The sequence below is a fragment of the Lissotriton vulgaris genome, chromosome 1_1 (assembly GCF_964263255.1).
Source record: "Lissotriton vulgaris chromosome 1_1, aLisVul1.2, whole genome shotgun sequence".
Lineage (NCBI taxonomy): Eukaryota > Metazoa > Chordata > Amphibia > Caudata > Salamandridae > Lissotriton > Lissotriton vulgaris.
In genome coordinates, this window is record NC_141685.1 from 567,657,902 (window position 1) to 567,671,885 (window position 13,984).

The 13,984-nt window shown below is 48.8% G+C and overlaps 1 protein-coding gene across 4 annotated transcripts in view; it reads right to left on the reverse strand.

Annotated features, from left to right (window-relative positions):
• Positions 1 to 13,605, reverse strand: part of LRRC8D (leucine rich repeat containing 8 VRAC subunit D) — a 439,662-nt gene extending 426,057 nt beyond the window's left edge. Inside the window, exon 1 of one of the 4 annotated variants that reach the window (XR_015308297.1) lies at positions 13,405 to 13,562. The gene's annotated coding sequence lies outside the window, so the exon portion shown is untranslated. Of the gene's footprint in view, positions 1 to 13,404 lie in introns of all 4 variants that reach the window. The other 3 variants (XM_086953960.1, XM_086953961.1, XM_086953962.1) reach the window with 3 other exon arrangements.
• Between the last annotated feature and the right edge of the window lie 379 nt (positions 13,606 to 13,984).

The window sequence follows — 13,984 nt, forward strand, 5'->3', positions numbered from 1 at the left end:
CCTCTTTGGAAGCTGTCCGCCCGCTGTTCCCACCCTTACCCTTAACCAGCAGCTCGAGAGGCGGTACAAAGTGATAGAATGTTGCAACGTTGTTTTTTGTGTTGCAGGCGGAGTTACAGGGCAATCTGGAGGCAGACGGGTACAGTAAGGGTACCTCTGCCTGGCACAGTAAGGGTGCCTGAGCCAAGGACCAGGAGCCGCAGGAGGTTCCGGGAAACCGCGACGGCGCCCCGTTAGTCCTTCGGGCGGTCGGGGGGCCTAAACCGACCGGGTGTGTGCCACACCGCTCCGCCCCGACAGGGGGGCGGGAGTATAACGAAGATGGCAATGTGCTGCACGATCCGAGCATCGACTCACCGTGCAAGACGGCTCTTTAGGCATGCGGGACAGCGAGGGGCTGCCTGCTTTGGATCGCCCATAAGATGACGCACCTAATCGTCATACGTTTGTTGTATGAAAATAAACCTGCAGCAGTTCTTTCCCATACTACGTGTCCAGAGTATCATTTGGGTTAGAATTGTGATATGTGTAGTGGGTGGGAGCGAATGACGGTATGGGCACTAGTATGCTGTAGATGTAAAGAACCTCTCTATTCAGTCAGTGTAACATACTTTGTGCACTCTGATGGTTACACAGTTATAAAAAAATAAAAATAACCATATTAAAGCGTGCATCTGGAATACAGGCATTTTTCTTTTGTGATTTTGTAGCGGTGTAATCGTTACTCCAACTATCTTATTTGAAGCCTGAAACAATAACGCTTATAATCACAAAATTGACAAGCGTGGGGGATGAGAGGTTAATCACCCCATCATTGGACAAAGGTTTGTCAACATTTACTAGCTTCATGAACAGCATCAAACACCACTGTGCTTCCCAGCTCTGCGCCACAATCCCGCCGAGAGGTGTCACGGTCACAAGTGTGGCGTGATCCTCATGGGAAGGACAGTTTAACCAAGGCCTACTTGAGTCACTCCTCTTTCCTTCTCCCCATTGCTTCTGGGTTGGCCTCCTCCAACTGTACTGAGTTGTCTGGGTTTCCATGTTTTTTTTGCAGGGTGTTTCTCAGTGGATCCCAATATAAAATAATTTGGAAACCTCATCAGTGGCCATACCATTCACTGGCAGTTAAGAAAATTGCTATTTGCGTCACTGGATACAGCAATCAAGTGCTGGCAGCTGTTGAATTGTTAAAGTGGTGGGTCAGAAACTATAGACGCGTGTTACCTTAATCGAGCAAATCCATCGAGCAAATCCAGTTTGCCTAAAATGGAGGAGAGGCCACCAAAGGGCTCGTATTCAATAAGTGTGAAATGTTCGAAATACGGACTTTCTGTACACATCAAACTGTTTCCCATCTGCAGAACAGAAGAGAAGAGGGTAGATCTAAAAGCAGGTAATTGCTTGGAATTCCTGTGAATTCCTCCAGCTGCCGAACTGCCCGATTTGTGGTTTAAACAGCACCTGTAAAAATAACTAATCAGACAATATGTATTAGAGGAACATGTTTAAAGTAATCATTTACAGTGGCATTACAACCCTTTGGCTCTGCCAACATTCTGCACGCTTTACCTAGCGCAGAGCCTTTTGTGTACCTACAGCCAAGTCTTGAGGGCTTTGCAGCAGGCTGAACAAAAAGATAGCAGAAAGCTGCATCGAAGAAGCTCACATGCTTCCCTTGATGGTGCAGCTGTTTTTGGTGAGAGGCACGCGGCAGTATCATCCAGGCAGTCTTTCTTGTAACACCCACTGCACTATGGGGGAGTACAATCTGCTGAGCAATAAAAGAACTAGTGACGTGGCACTCTATCACGCTGGGCTTCATTCAGCCAACAAGGCCGGGTCAGGAATGAAATCATCACCCGGGACGTGCGCACAAACACAGGGTCGGCCTGCCAGTGCCTGCCTGTCTGCCCCCTAATTGGAGTTTAGATCAGGCAGCCAGGGACTGATACATTGACCAAGACTCTTTGAAATACTGGAGAAAAGTGTTAGAGGGCTGCAGATCCCAGGAGCCGTGCCCGAATGCACCAGCCATCACTGCAATCAAGCCATTTAGCCACGTATGTTAGAAAAGAGGGTATAGGTTGCTATATCTTCCTTTTTAACGCACACAAGACTTTCTCCCGTCTCGATTATTTCTTACTTCTTAAAACTGGGAGTCAAAGGGTACTCAATGCATGAATCTAAGCATGAGGCCTATCAGGTCACTTGCACATACAGATAGACCTCGCTGTGGCTCCTCCGCAGCCCACGGCAGGATGGCGCCCGAGTCACTGGTGCCTGTAAGATGGGGATTTTTGTAAGGCCTACTAACACATGGTGGAAAGAAACGTATAAGAAAACTGTGGGTCGGTCGACTCCTTGTGCATCCATACCTGAGTTCCTGTGAATAGAGGGATGCTCCCGCCGTGCCCTACCAAAATGCTGTAGGCCCACCTTTAAAGGCGCATCACCAATCCGGACCTGCTGAAATACTACAGAGAAGCACACCTACTGATACTTATTGACCGGTGGTTCGAGGTGGTTGATGATCCGGCATACGCAGCGGTGAGTTGGGTCCTGGGTTGCAACAACCTCCGACACTTGCTATATGGTGGTGCTTTGCCACACACTATGCTCACCTCCACGAGGGTGGTACTGACTATATGGAAAGAGGCCACGAAAGCCACAGGATGGGCTGATATTGGAGACGCCATTATGTAGGAGGACTAGTCTTCTCCAGGTGTCAGTACTGTATGGTTTTGCGAGGCGGGATGCCCTTGGCATCAAGATGTTGATAAACATTCTCACAAATGACTCCCCAAAGGCTTTCTCAGAGCTGCAGGTGGAATACCAAATTCACCGCTCCCATTTTTTTCGATATCTCCAGTTTCAACACGCCCTCAAACCCTATTTGCCCGAAGACGCTGAAATCCCAGCTTATTCACTCCTGTCGGCAAAAATTATTCTCACTGAATTAAACACACAAGCAGTTGGTACCATATCAAACACTTATGCCTACAACCAGGTCCTATGGCGACAATGAGGGAAGCATGGTCCAGGGACCTGTGCCAACTTAAAGATGATGATTGGCGGGAAGCAGGGGCGGCCCAGAGATATTCAGTGGTGGTCATTCATTTCCATCTTATCCAACTCAAAACACTGCACCGCATGTACCTTTCAAGGAAATGGCAACTCAAAATTGGGCTGGTAGGCTCGGGGAGTTGTCAGCGCTGCAGTGCTGCTAATTTGGACTTACTACACTCTTTCAAGAGCTATCCTCTCATCACATTTCTGGGAAGGAGAGCTGGGGACTCGGAGGATGGTGCTGGGCTGGAGGGTGCCTGGGGAGTCAAAACTGGTCCTACTACATATTACAGATGAGGTGGAGGTCAACAGATATCAGAGGGTACTGCTTTGGTTGGGACAGCTAGTGGCCCAGCAAGACATTGCTAAGGATTGGAAGAATATAGGGGCCACGTCCTGCGAGGGGTGGAGCAAAGGGCATACGTTCTGTATGGGCCTAGAGCGTCCGGTATACCAGGCTAAGTGGTGCCCCTGCAAGTATTTCAAAATTTGTAAGGACTGGAAAGAAAACGGAGGGGTTTAAATTGAACCTTGCCCATCTAGGCCTTCAGCTAAAGACAATGAGTCATACTTGTTCGAGGCAATACCACACTGAGACCTAAAGGGGGATTCCACTGGCCCCATGCCCCCTTGGCTTTTACTGTAATATGGTTAACGGGCTATGGCTCTCTGATGTACAATGCTTGTTAGAAACGGGACCCTGGCCGGCCAAGACTCCCGTCGAGGTCAGTCAGGGATCGCCATTTCTAAAGTCAGGGCAAGGGAGTCACACACCAAGGTAACCCCCACTCGCCCTCTAGGTAACGTGGCGCGAGCAGTCTAGGCTAAACTTGGAGGCGGTATGAGTTAAGTATTTGCGCACGCACCCCAGCAACAACACCCAAGGCCCACCACAAAGAAAGACTCCACACAAGGATATATATAAAAAATAGCCTTTGTATTATAATAAACAAAACACATTAGATAACACACGCAAACTGTACAATGTGCCAGAGGCACGGGCAGAATTTACAAGGGGAATTATGTACAGGACAGGGCCACATGGACCACTGTCAGGGGTAGGCACTTGTCAGAAAATAATACTGGTAGATATACACTTATGTCGTAAACATAGAATGAGTAGCACCAAAATTATAAATGCAACACACATCCAGTAATCACTGGAACAGAGTCAAGACCTCCTACGCAACCCTAAAACACTGTAGGCAATTACGCAGGTAACTAGGACCTTCTCAGCAGGACCTAAGGAAGGAATACCAACACCTAAGCAATTCACTCTTAGCAAAGGGAAGGAAACCTATACATAAAATGAAACATCAACAATCCTCTATGCAGGTCACATTTAGCAGAGTGGATAAACCTAAACAATCCCCTATGCAGGTCACATTTAGCAAAAGGGATAAACCTAAACAATCCCCTATGCAGGTCACATTTAGCAAAAGGGATAAACCTAAACAATCCTCTATGCAGGTCACATTTAGCAAAAGGGGATAAACATGAAATACCTAATCAGGTCACTTTTAGAAAAGGTAAGCGGACATAAACAATTGCACATGAGGCATTAAACACAGAGGTGCAGATTAGAACATTTTGCGCAAGAATTATATAGCAGAAATTACAATGCGCGGGGTGCACATAGCACAACACTCACAAGGTCCCTCAGGCCAACTGGCCTCGAAAGGGGCGGAATGCCCTGAGTCTCAGTGTCAGGGAGGTCTGCGCAAGCAGGACAAAACACAAAGCCTAAACGTGGCAACTGTCCACTAAGTGCTGGACAGTTGTAAATACAGATGCCCAATGTTGGAGCCAGGAGGGCTCAAGAACCAAGTGGGCAAGGAGCCTCTCAGGGGCTCACAAAGCAAATGTACAAATAGAGTTTCAGCGCTCTAGACAAGGAATATGCCCCAGAGCCTCGCTCAGGGCTCACACAACAAAATAGGCAAGCACTAAAGAGCTCAGCGCTCTAAAACGATAAAAATGCGGGCGAGGAGCCTCCCGGGGCTCGAGAACAGATGTGCCCCCACAAGCTTCTCTGGCTCGCAAATCAATTGGGCAGGTGGAGCCTCTCGTGGCTCAAAGATACAGTTAGGGCACGGAGCCTCTCGGGCTCTAAATAAACAAATTGCCCCCAGGAGCCTCGGGGCTCCTAAATCCACACTGCGGCCACGTTGGAGTCCCTCACGGGGGACTCGAGAACCACACAAATGCCCCCAAGAGCCTCAGGCGGCTCTCCTCACTTGGGCCTCGCTCGGCCTGCACACGGACGGGGAGGGGCGGCACCAACAACGTGCCCCGACGCCCTCCTCCCTCCCTTCACTCACCGGCTGTCTCGCTGGGGCTCCTTCGCACCACGGAGCCCTGCCGGTGTCATCAGCTGTTTCTCCCTTCGCTTCGGGAGCCTCCGGACGGCAAGGCAGGCTACTTCCTGCTTCTTCCTCCTCGATGACGCGGTGGAAGGCTCGGCCGGCTGGGCCAATCCCAGCGCGGCCGGGCGTTGACGTCAGCGGCTGCTTCCTCTCGTCCCCGGGCTGCAGCGGTGAACACGGGGCAATGCCGGGTGGGCACCGGCTTGAAATAAAATCAGCACAACGGGGCAATGCCGGGTGGGCACCGGCCTCTAATTAAAAATAAAGCGAGGTGGGCACTCGCTCGCCCAAAAATCGGCAATATCGGTTCCAATGCCGGGTGGCACCGGCAATGCAAATAAAGCGCTCCCAAGCGCTGAAGGTCGAGGCACAGCGCTCTCAAGCGCCAAGGGAAGCGCACTCGGCGCTTCAAGGAAAATAAAGCGTGCCTAGCGCTATAAATCAAAATCAGAGCGCCTCCAGTCACAGCAAAGCTCCAGCAGGATCTGGAGGCAGGCAGAGGGGCAAGGCAGGGCCAGAGCCAGCACACTGGGTCTCCAGGCAGGGAGACAGCCAAGTGGCGGTCCTCTTGGCCCCTGCAGCAGCCCCCTCTGGCAAGATCCTGGAAGGAAACCAAAGACAGGACAAATTGTATGGGGACACAGCCCCTTCTTATACAGAAAAACCCCTTTGTCTCAGGGTGCAGGGTGGGGGAAAACCAGTCGCAGCTGGTTCTGAAGTACTCTGTTTACCTCAACCACCCTCTCTATTCACTGGCAGGGCTAGGGCCATCAGTCGCACTACAGGGGGTGGAGCCAGCATTGTCTGGGGAAAGTCCAGGCCCATCAGGGACCAGGGGCACTCCTCCCAAGCCATCAAGCATGCTAATCTCACACTCACCACCGGGCAGACCCATCCAGCCTTCCTGGAGCCAGGCTCACCAGCCAGCTCCAGCCAATCACACTGCAGACATATTTTACAGTAATATGCCTAGTACTAGAAATGGCATTTCTATTCATGACACACACATACCACATACACCATTGCAAAGCATTCATTCCCACGAACACGTACATACCAAATTCGAGCATGCACTCCCCACACATCAGGAATTACTAGGGACACAGACATTCCCCATGCATCCCTATGGGAGAGCAGGCCAGCCTAACTACATGCACGCACTTTACTCTGGGACACAGAGAAAAAGTGCGCACAGACCAGAAAATCATCCACGCATATCACAGATTAAAAGCAAAAAGATTAGGGGTGAACCTGCCTTAAGGGCCAAGTCCAACAATGCTCAGAATGGAATCGTACAGTGATGGCGACGACTGGTGTATGTTTTGTACCAGACCTGGCTTTTGTTTTGGCTAAAATGCTAATAAAAAGTTTACAAAAAATAATAATAATAATAATAATAATAATAAAGGACCACCAGCAGAGGCAGGCATCTGGCCTGCACTTTCACTGGGTCGGTCACCTCTACATATGGTTGGAGCCATGTCCTCTGTCAGTAGTGCTTCTAAAAGCTCTTCCTCTCTTGATCACAAAAGGTCTTGCTACAGCTGTACTCCCAGGATAATAATAATAATCCACATTTGTAAAGCGCACAATCACCCGTAAGGGTCTCTAGGCGCTGGGGGCCGTCAGGAAGATTAAGCAAGCTATTGCCCAGAGTCACATGGTGCTGGGCTAATCTGCCGCCGGCCCTGGGGATTGAACCGTGATCCCCAGATTCCGGAGTCAGTCACCCTGGAAGGGGCAGCAGTGAACCAAAACTGCAAATCTCATTTTCCTATTCCTTATATAAGGCTGTTAAACACAAAATAACGCAAAGGGGCTCAGAAAAAAATGATTTTTTTTTTAGGTGAAAACTTCATTTGTTTTCAGAAGTGGGACAGTTATAATGTAAACAACAGATCAGTACTTGCTTTTGAGAGAAACCCATTATAAGAATGAGGTTGGCCCAGTTTTACTTCCATCTGCATTCTGGTGATGACCGAAAAGAGCCATCCAGCACCTATGACCTAGGGATGCACCACTGAAGACATAAATAAAGGGAGTGTGGTTGCTTGGGGTCACTCCCACAAAGCAACTAATAAATGTGGAGTACTGTTTAAGGCGTCATAACCTGGTCCCCTCCTGGAGACTGAGGATGGTGATGATCCTTGCAGTCTTTTAAATTAGATATTACCCTGCAGCCACGAACAATGCTCCAAGCCAGCTAGACCACCAGCCAAATTGACATTGCAAGTGGCTGCATGCTCACTTCACTGGTGCAACCCATCACTTCCGAAGACATGGCCTATTTCACCTTAAACCTGAGTGCATTGAATTACCGCCAATCTCCACTGTGTTAGAGCTAAGAAATATGGCAACAGCAGAAGATGTGTGGACCATTGCCATCAAGTGTCGATGAGCTAGTGAACTCCTGTAGTGTTACCAGAGGTCATGACCACAAGAAAGGAAAAAAACATTAGACAAGCAGCGGACAGCAGAAATCACACTGTGTGCACCACATTAAAGCACAGGAGAAGGACGGAACTGAGGGAAAAGAAACACGAGCATTCACCCAAACGAGATGAGTGGAATTCAAGAAGATAGACAAAATAAAAAACAAAAAAAGAGATGTTAACTAAGAGGAAGGGAAAGGAGGATAATAATTGCAACAACTTACCTAGACTATGAGAGAATGCAGAAATAGTCAATAATGTTCTTATATATATTAAAGCAATTGAGAAGATAGTAACAGGATTAATAGGTACTTCTAATAATTCACAGTGCCGCTGCATGAAGTGGAGTCATTTTTGTACTGTATTATTTAGTGACTCCACATATTTCTTTTATGGCATTGTGTGGTACCTTGTCAAGAACGATACGTGCTATGCACTTACAATCTTTCGACAAGGCACAGCTCTACTTTTTTCCCCCGAAGGCAATTAACTTCATACCTGCCATGTAATTTCTCGAGCCCTAGGTAAGAACTACACAACTAACAACACATTTCTGTCTTGGATATCCTTTCTCACGACTGAGCTTGGTTCTTTCTTTCAATTGTTATTATTTTTCCAAGACACACGGATTGGACTTATTCTCGATCCTATCTGACATGAACAACAACAAGTCATCATTGACTTTCACAACTTCATACTGAGCTACGAGAAAGAGTGTTTGTCTGTTCGTTTGCCCAAAACTGTCTTAAAACTCTTACATGGCTATTCTGCCTCCCCTAATAGAGCGATCCTTTCTCTATATTAGTCAAGGCCGCATGTACCTTTTGCTATGTGTGCCTGTCTAAGTCGCACATTACAGATGCCTTATGCATTAGCTCTAGGTCGTTCTTGTGGAATTTCAAGACCACCACATCACAAGTATTCTCCAAGTAATAGAGTTATTTGATTTTGATCACATGTGCTCAAACCTCACTGAGCATGCTTTACCTTCACCTGCCAGGCACAGAATTGCAGTGCCCACTTGGAAACATTGGATCAAGGTGTATATGATGAATAGATAATGGCGATTTAAATTTTTTTCTTTCTTCCCTCTTTTTTTATATTTCTTACTCCCAGTTACCCACTTGTATCCAATATTATGTATTTGGAATGATTGTACAACCCCGAAGAAGCTCCAGGCCTCCAAGCCAAACAGGAGGGGGCGGGGGGGGGGGGGGTATTGATGTGTTGGCTGTTACTCTGAACTTTTTCTTCAAAATATTAAAACAATTAAATGGTTGGAAACATTTTTTTTCTTTGAAAAAAAAGAATTGTAATTTTCGTACTTTCTATTGATTGTTATTATGTTACTGCCTTCACAATTGCTCCAATACATAAGAACATTTTTGACTATTTCTGCCGTCTCTCAATCTACTTTTGATTTGGTGGGCTCTAGGAAGGCACCAACATACGGGGAATAGTCAAACACCTATTGATTGTAAACCCAATCCCAGGGGCACAGGTCCTTGGAGTCCGGAAGGGCTCCGTATTCATACTGGGCAAAACAAACCTATAAATGGAGTTTTCAACACATGCTAAGAAGGAAACCAAGTGACAGGAAAACGCGGCTCTATGACTCCAATGGGTATTGCTATTTCAGCAGGTACGAACAAACAGATAAGGATAACTCAACGGACCCAATCACAATGCTCAGGACCGTCAAGCATGGCCTAAGACACCAGCATAACGACCCAATAACAGAAATCATCCCAGATGGCCCAAAAGCAGAGGGTGACCAAACATGCGCCCATGAGTACACTGCTACTCTTTATGGAGTTGGTTGATCCGGCTACTGTTGCCATCACTGGAAAACATGGGCTGGCGGACTGAGCAATTATTTGCAAGTCACTAGAGAGATGGTTGGCATAGTGAAGATCTCTCTGCTACTGCTCTTCACTGGAGAAAAGGTATACAAACTATTTGAAAACTCCCTGCGACAGGAGCTGACCAAGACTACGATGCTGCAACAGCTGCATTGAATGCAGACTTCGACCCAGAGCTTAATCCATACTGGGAGACTTAACAGAAGGAAGATAAGATGATGCAATGGTTCTATGCTAGTGTTGACCAATCAAGAGAGATGAAAGCACATATCATGTCGTGGTACAGGTGTTTAGTCCTGAGACACTTAATATTGTATCAGCCAAGCACAAGCCTAGAGGATATGCTAATACAGGCAAGATCTCATGAACTGCTGAATGGCAGAGCCGAAGGAATGGTGTCACCCTAGCACAAGGAACCACAGACCCCAAGTAAAACTAGGGATGTAAGTTTAAAAAATAAAATCAGTCAATGCTATACAAGCCCTAGTACATCAGATGGCTAGAATGCAAAACAATACAATGAATTGATGCTGGAATTGATGCTGGAAATTCCCTGACCAAGGCAAAGCATGCTTAAAGTGTTGCAAGGCTAACCACCTCACCTGAATACAGCAAGAAGGACAAAAAGAGCGGAAACTCCCTGCCCCAGCTCTATGACGAAAGAATCTGGATGAAGAGCAACCAGTCACAAATAGGGCCACAATGCCTGACAGACTGTGCACATTTGAGGAAGACGAGGAGGAAATCTTTCTAATATCTTGCACTAAGCAGGAGGCAACGTCAAACTGTGTGATGGCCATCGCATACATGCAGTAACCAGCATTAATCAACACTGGTGTATCAATCAGTGTAATGAACAGTACCAAGCCCTTCAACTGAAGCCCATGTTAACCGCAACAGCCCTAGGATCTATAAGCTTGTGGCAGGAGCCTTTACCACTGTCGTAGGCATTGATGTAGCCATTGGAAATTGGAGTTTTGAAACTCAAGCCTGCTTCCATGTCACCACAGAAGAAGAAGGTGGTAGGCACTTAGGATTCTATATGATCAAGGACCTGGGCTTAGTGTTCTTCACCTAGAGACTGGAGTAGTGTCAAGTGGACAACATCCTCAAGGACTTTCCACAATTGTTCCATGAGCTTGGGTGTTGAAAAAAGCCCACCTATCAAGCTTCACCTTGACAAAGAAATCAGACTAACAGGCCTAAGGCTGAGAAGGGGGCCATTTCTTCTATGCCAGCTCGGAAAGAAAAAACTACAGGAACTGGAAAAACAGATATGATTGAAAAAGTGTCAGGGCCTACCCCATGGGTGTCAGGGCCTAACCCATGGGTGTCTGGGCCTAACCCATGGGTGTCTGGGCCTAACCCATGGGTGTCTGGGCCTAACCCATGGGTGTCTGGGCCTAACCCATGGGTGTCTGGGCCTAACCCATGGGTGCCTGGGCCTAACCCATGGGTGCCTGGGCCTAACCCATGGGTGCCTGGGCCTAACCCATGGGTGCCTGGGCCTAACCCATGGGTGCCTGGGCCTAACCCATGGGTGCCTGGGCCTAACCCATGGGTGCCTGGGCCTACCCATGGGTGCCTGGGCCTAACCCATGGGTGCCTGGGCCTAACCCATGGGTGCCTGGGCCTAACCCATGGGTGCCTGGGCCTAACCCATGGGTGCCTGGGCCTAACCCATGGGTGCCTGGGCCTAACCCATGGGTGCCTGGGCCTAACCCATGGGTGCCTGGGCCTACCCATGGGTGCCTGGGCCTAACCCATGGGTGCCTGGGCCTAACCCATGGGTGCCTGGGCCTAACCCATGGGTGCCTGGGCCTAACCCACTTACGTCTGAGAAGGTGTAAACGCCTCAACTTTGGAATATTGGAGGCAGCTAAAGTGTTCCAGAATACTATACAGAAGACAATTTAAGGACTGAAGGGTGTGGAACATTAGAGAAGACATCCTGATATATTCAATCATAATACCTGATCATCACCAAGACCTGTGTGGAAGATTAAAAGGACAGACAGAACAAGAACCGACCCTATAGAAGGACAAGTGATCATTCTTTGAAAATCCAGTTTTTACACCATTTAGTGAGCATGTATCACCACTGTCTCCACAGCCCCACATAATGTTTAGTAGGCACACATGTGACATCACCTAGGATGTTCCCACCCAGTGTCTGGCATCTCCTGACATCATGAGGACCGAACAGCGACAGAAGGAAACCAACGACTGGGTGAGCCAAACCCGGATGGCCTGAGACCCCAAGCTAGGTGTGTGAAATGGAGTGCTCACAGGAGACCGATATCCCTGGTGAAAGTTTAGAACCCTTTCAAAAGGACCCATGGACAGTGTAAAGACCTAGAGTAACAATGATTTCGCCATCCCCAGGAGGAGAAAAGCGACAGCAAGAGTTTCCTGGTTCAAGAGACTACCGGCAGCAAAAGACAGCTGGAATGAGGAGGAAGAGACGCTGGGCGTTACTGAAATGCCCATGACCCACGGAGGGCACAGAGTCCCCGACAATAAGAGAAGGGAGTTCAGCTGCCACTGCTTAAGTGACAAGTGGGCACAAAAATTAAAGGGAATATCCGAGGGTGCCAGTGGACGAAAGAAGCCTTGGAGAGAGAGAGAGAGAGAGAGAGATCCAAGTACAATTCAAAGTTAGAGATACAACATTAGGCCACACCCATCCCCCAGTCCAGCACTAAAGGACTATTTCTGTATTCTCCAATGGGAGTCGCACCAATAAAACCAGGGGCACACCTAAAGTGGAGAGAGATGTAGGGAGCCACTCTTCCCCTATATCTGTGAGGCATACACAGCAGGCATCCTGATGGCTGGGCGTGGCATAGAGGAGTGCGCTGTTCTGGGTCACTTATAGAAAGCAACTAATGTCTGTGGAGTAGTGTTTGTGGGCCAAAACCTGGGGGCCTTCTCGGCTACTTTACAGTGACGTAATGTAAACCTCCGAATATAATGTGAGATGAGATCTAAAACTATACGAACCAAAATGCACAGAGAAAACACTGGACTGCGCTGGCTTCTGACAACTGCTCTAGATCAACCGGTCATAGCCAAATGTACACAATAAAAAACAATTTCATTCGACCAAGTCGTTTGTGAATGCACATTCCTACTGACATGACACGTGCTCACAGTTACTGCAGCGTCCGTAAGGCGCAATGCTGCGAAGGCTGTATCAATGCACGACAAAAGGTCCCAGTATACCACAAACGGACCAATGGAGGAATGCTGTCTGTCTCCCATGCCCAGGCAGCCCATGCAAAAAAGCAACAACGCACAATGTGCTTTGCCAAAGGCTGGCAGGTGTCCAAAGACTCGTAAGTGGGATAGATCCAGCCAAGAGTGCAAGAACTTCGCACTTTAGAGAAGACACACCTTTACTGCGCGGTCATTTTACCCTCTCCCTTCCTTCCGATTAGACTACAGCAACATGCAATGGTTGTCTCCCGTGCACATGAATTATTAGGCAGTAAAACCCAGGAAGACGGGGGCGCTGGCACCAAGCAGCCAGTCCGCAGTGGTGTAGGATGGAATAGAGAAGCTTTGTAGCACCCTGGGCACAGCGTGCCCTCCGGGTAATGCATACAATGCTCAGCTGTCCCAGGGATGCATTGTGAACAGGGAGGAGTGTGGGGGTGGCACCGGCAGACATACCTGTACAGCTCCCCAGCGCCCCGCTCCTGGGCTCCCCTCAATGATGGAGGCCGCCCTGGGCCCGAAGGCGCCGCAGTGAGAGGGCTGCCGCAGCCTCCCCGCCCGGGCACCGCACGGCTCAGGAACGGGCGCTGCTTGTAAACAGAGTCACCGGCGGCGGCGGCCCCAGCCTGCGAGAAGGAGGCGGCGCCAGAGAGTGATGCTGTAAGAGGGCCGGGCCGCCTAAAGGTGCTCTGGGAAAACAGCGCAGCTGCTGGCTGTGCTTCACCTCTGCACGCGCGGGGTCTCGCTGCACCTGACCTGTGCGTCGAGCAGATGTGCACCGCTCCCCGCAATCCGGCCGCGTAACCAACGGCACATTGTATCCACGCGCACTCGTTTTTCGCTCTCTCTGGATTTCACCCGTGCCCTACACACCTGCATCCCCGCTCTTTACTACCTCACTCCCTGCGCGCACGATCTCCTTATTTGAACCTCTCGCACTCATGCCTTGCGGTTCACCTTTGCACGGCGTGCACAGTACTTCAGCTCCGAATTTCCGTGGCGTGCACTTCAGCTATAAACGTAACCCCATATACTT